This window comes from Egretta garzetta, unplaced genomic scaffold (genome assembly GCF_000687185.1).
Source record: "Egretta garzetta isolate BGI_Z169 unplaced genomic scaffold, ASM68718v1 scaffold156, whole genome shotgun sequence".
Lineage (NCBI taxonomy): Eukaryota > Metazoa > Chordata > Aves > Pelecaniformes > Ardeidae > Egretta > Egretta garzetta.
The window spans coordinates 1,782,268-1,787,887 of NW_009260125.1; positions in this window are offsets into that span (position 1 = coordinate 1,782,268).

A 5,620-nucleotide genomic window follows, 5' to 3' on the forward strand; every position below is an offset into this window, starting at 1 on the left:
GGAGGGCCGGGTACAGCGCACGTCTCTGGGCGTAGGTGTCTTTGGAGCCCTGTGCTGGAAACCGCTTGGCAGCAGTTCCCCCGGGGTGCCGAGGGTGTTGTGGGTAACGTGGGGAACCTCGTGTCGCTGGGGAGGAGAGCGGGGCTGGTGTCGAGGGGTCAGGCCTAGACCTGGGGTGTAGAGTTAGAAGGAAGTCATGGGTGCGCATGTGGTTGTTGTGGTGTTTGTTAGTTTGACTCCAGCAGCCTCCCTTACAGGTGCACAGGTGAGCCCACGGCACCCCTGGTAGCTGGATCCATAGAGATGAGCGCCAGCTTCAAGGTGCATCCTCTGAGGGGACAGTGGCATCACAGGAGGGTTGTGGGGGTGTTGCATCCATCCTCCTTTCACACCTGGAAAATAAATGTTAAAATCGACATGAAATTGTACACGCAACTCCTAACAGAGAACACGGCTTACAGGAATAGCTGTGGTCTCTGCTCCAGTCACGCTTTCAGTGCTCTCAAAAAACTGGTTACAGCTGAAGTTGTAGTACACGTAAACACTGTGCATTGTATTAGCGGGGTAAATACGACAACTGCATGCAGGGGTACGAAAGCTAAAATGATGCTCTCCCTCTGTAGCTTGAGCTGGGTGAAATGTGAAATAAGTGAATAAAGCTTGTGTAAATCAAGCATGATTTCAACAGTTTTTTAGACATATACATGTGCATATCATCACAGCTTGGCCTGAAGGGAATTTCATATCTATAGATATATATTGTAAATTGGTGGACAAAAACCATCCTAGATGGAATTAGGAAAAGAAAAGAGAAGCAGAAAAAGATGCAACTGATTCTGATTTATGGTTATGTAGAAAAATTTGTGTACAGTCTTGTTTTTGAAATGGGCTGTTATTTATAACAGTTTTCCCAAAGCAAAATAATAATATGAAATTATTTTTAATGTTACAGGGACAGGACTGGGGACACAGCTGCAAGCGTGAGCCTGAGGTCCAGCAAAGGACAGGGCTGGAGACCGGCACCACTGCGGTGGCATCCCTGGGGCAGGGACTGATCGCCTGGTGGGGGAGTCTGAACCAGGGTCCTGTTTCTAGTCTTTTAAGTGCCCACCCATACCTGTAGCCATTCTGCTGTGTTGCTTACTGAGCATTTCACTTCAGGAGGCCTGAGGAGTACGTGGCTGTAGCCGAACCAACGCTTCCTCCGTGAGGTCCCTGCATTTGCAGCATCTGGCTGTTGGATGTTGCGAGTCTCCATCCCTGGAGGTGTTTAAAAGACGGGTAGATGTGGTGCTCAGGGACATGGTTTAGTGGTTTATGGTTGGACTTGATGATCTTAAAGGTCTTTTCCAACCTAAACAATTCTATGAGTCTATGATTCTATGATTTTTATATATGTGAGCACAAGCTGCAGTATTGCTAATTCAGTCCACTACTTTGCTCGTTAAAAAAAACGCTTAATTTGGAAGAATAGGTAAGTTTTAAAGCATTGTACCAATAGGGTACCATTGTACCCTAACAGAGCGAAATACTTTTTTCTTGCTCTTGAAACCATGGAATCTGTTGGGGCAGATTCATCAACTGCAAGGAGTCTCAAAAAGTCCACATTTGTATAGTCTATGTGGGAGCTGAAATGAAATACTTTGGAAGCAGTTCTTAGTGATGTTCAGAATTTGCATCTGCTATGATGAACAAATCTGAAATTCGGCTTCGAGTTGATCAAGAATCTTAAAATGAGGGCTCAGTCTTTAAACAAGTTGTTTTCACCTCAGTGCTTGCTAACAATGTGGCTGTCTCCTGATTCTCTAGGAGCATTGATGGTTCAGGCTGCAGTCCCTCACATGGTTACTATTTGCAGCTTGGAGTCCAAAAGCCTGCTTATTAACTGAGTGGGACCACCACTACCATGTCATTTAGCCTCTACTCTGAAATTCAAAGAAAATACCCGATAATAATGCTTTGTGTTAATCCAAAGCAACACCGTTATTATTATGAAGTAAATAATGAAAACATGTATCTATATAACTGCAGGACTGACCTGAAAAAAGTAATACAGAATCCTGGACTCCTGTATGTGCAGGTGAAAAATTGTTATGGAAGACTGTTGAACAGTTCTATCCAGTTTCTTAGGGCTATCAGTGTCCATGTATTCCTACAGGAAGTCTCTACTTCCCAAAAAACCTGCTTAAATTTAGTAAGTGTGATTTTTGATTTTCATTCAAGAGGTCAAAACTCTTAAGTAGCAGTTGTTAGAGATAGGATTCATGCCTAAGTATCTAGCTGGTTATGTGTAGCATAATTTTGTTTCAGTTTACATCTTTCATCGACCACATTTTTCATTGATATTGTTACTGAATATGCATTTCTGCACAGCTTTAAATGTTACCTTAATTTATACTAAGCTTTCACATGTCTTTTTATCTTATGCTCACTATGAGTTGCTTACAGTACAAAATATATTAAAAATGAGAAGGCAAATAGTAAACTGAGCTTTGAAATTTGTGTATAATAGCAGGAGAGACTTCTCATTGTGTTCATGGTATTAGTATTAATGCTTTTTTGTTTGTCAAACTGATTTTCAGTACAAGTAGTAATTAATTCTCACCTAAGTTCTCTTATCCATAGCTCCATTTCAGGAAAAATTGTTAATTCTAGAATATATGCTAATTTCATTCAAATCACTGGGATTCCTCATTCTGTAAATTTACAAACATGTGCTAAGTGAATTATAGGATTAGGTTCTTTATATATGTAATTCTATACATACATAGATACATAGAATTGCATCTAGAACATACATGTATTCTATGTAGAACTATATAGAGAGAATTGCATATATAGAATATGTGCAGTATTTAATTTTTTATTTCTCTCAGTCTTTCCAAGATATATTTTACCAGAGTTGCTATTGTGCAGGATGCTATTGAGACTGCATCTAGATTATTACTTAGCAGTCTCTTCCTATTCAAAAAAGTCAGTTCAAGCTGACAGAGGTGCAGAGAAGGGCTCTGTTGAAGAGCAGGAGGATAAGAAATTACTGCTCTGGAAAGATGTTCTCTTGAAAGCGTCACTGAGATGGTTTAAGAAATTACTGCAACTACATGTTCCCTGCCTTGTCGGATGAGACAGCTCTCTCGGCTGAGCCAGTGGAAAGGATAGTGTCATCTACCTTTACACAAGTCATCCACTTAACTTAAATTCCCAGGCAGAGATTATTTAAAATATAAACTGGGTGATTTTTCTTCCAAGTGGATGAAGAGATCTCAAGCGGTTCATTGTGCGTACTGTGGTAGAGGAACCTAACCTTAAATAATGAAAGAGAAAAGATATCTGCAGTAACTTCTGAAATGGTCTCAGCTTTATCTGCTAATGGCTATCTGACACATCCCAAATAAGGGTGGGATTTGAGCCTTGCTGAGGAAGAGACACCAAAGGGGTGAAGAGCTGCTTAAACTAACGGACAGTGTTGTAACAGAGCAAATAAATATTTTAAGTACAATACTGCAATAGAGAGGAACACAAACTTCAGTAAAATACACTAATAAAAGCAAACTCCTTCATGTTTATCCAGATGGAAACCTGTCATTCCAACTGGTATCATTTTGCAAGTGTGTTATTTTAAAGATGCATAATTAAATACATGCTAGAAGAACATTTGAAGAGCAAAAGTATGTTGGACCAGGTAGCTTTGGTCTGCCTGAAGTACACCTACGCTGCTGCTGGGCATTCTGGGGAAAGCAGCTGTAGGCACCAGCTGTACAAAGGCAAAGTGCCTAATGAAGCAGTTGGATCATGTTTTAAATACCCACCAGAAGCCTAACAGTTACTACTTGATGCCAATTGAAATCATACAGCGGTAGATAAACCTATGCATGAGCCCATGTTGCACTTGCACCTGCAAGAAGTTATTAGGTGCCTTCAAGGTATCAGCCCCTCATTCTCCTTATACGGAAACAAGGAAGATCAAGGGTAGTTAGGCTTTGTAATAGAAGATTTGGACTAAAAGATTCAGTTACACCAGGATAGATAGCCCCTGGAGACAATTCTGTGGGCTGTGGATTGCAAGAGTGCAAGATATTCCCTTCACATCTTTTGCTGTCTCCCACTCAGCCCCTGTGTCAGAGCCAGTGGTGAAGAGAGGGTCTCTTCCACTGGCACTTAGCAGTAGAATCAGAAACTGAGGATCTGATCCATAATTTCTCATTAAGTTTGCTAAAGATAGACAAATATGAATGTTTAACAATCTAATCATTAGTGATTATAATCACCAACAGTGGATTTTCAAGCAATTAGTAGCAATTAAGCTCTCATTTATAACTCATTAATATGAAAAACAGTAATTCTATGGATGAAATACTCCTACAGTATCTAATGCAGAGGATTTTGCAGGCAGAAATATATGATAAACCGTCTAGAGTTTCAGATCTCCAAATGAGATTTGATAAATATCATCATAGCCAGATACTGCTAAAATTTCAGCTGGTGGCTCAGACAAATCTGTTGCATAGTATCGTAACAGTTTGCTTAGAATTTAGGCCCCCAGGGGAGCAGTCTATTAAAGGTGAAGGAGAGAAAATAAATATTATTCCTCAAACTTCCAATAAACAACATCAATTCCTACTGGAGGTAGTTTAAATTTTAGTTACATTTCCATGAATTCTAGGCACTGTTTATTCTCCAGTTTATTTTTCTGGGAAAATGATGCCCTAGTGCCAGTCTCTTCAATTAAATCAGTGTATTAAGTACAATCTGTATTTCTTTAAGAAGGTACGTAGCAGCTTGCAGTAAGGTACGTACTCCTCACAGAGAATGCTTTCCCAAGACCATACCATTTTTGCATACAAACTTGCTGCGTTTTTGTAAGTTACATTCTACTCTTTATAAACCAAGAGGACCAATGAAGATGGATGTCACTACATGTATGTAACCAAAACCTTTTATTTATCATTATGTGTTCAGATTGTGAAAGTCACACCAAAGTGACACCATTTCTAGCTGACGTTAGTTCTACCTGAATATTCTTGGTTTACTTGCCTAGATGCCTGAATGAAGACTCAATTAATTAGACATCTGAGTTGGGACCTAATGACTTTCCATAACTGGCATTTGTGTGTGCGCTTCAGAAAAAAGGACTTTTGTTTGTGAGACTGCATCCGATGTGTTAGTGACTTATCAGTCCTCTTTCAGAATTCAGTAAAAGGCATAGATTTATGGCATGCAAAATTTAAGCAAATCACCAGCAAGCATCTAGGTATTCCGCTAGTTATGTTTTAGAAAAATCTTATGTTCATAATATTTATTCTCAGGTGAAAAAGCTTTTATTTACGTTTCGATATGCAAAACTATTTTCTGCTGAAATCAAACTGAAAAATGTTTCTTATCACAGAATCATAGATTCATAGAGTAGTTTGGGTTGGAAGGGACCTTTAAAGGTCATCTCGTCCAACCCCTCTGCAGGGACATCTTCAACTGGATCAGGTTGCTCAGAGCACTGTCCAACCTGGCCTGGAATGTTTCCAGGGATGGGGCATCTACCACCTCCCTGGGCAACCTGTTCCAGTGTTTCACCACCCTCATCATAAAACATTTCTTCCTTACATCTTGTCTAAATCTACCCTGT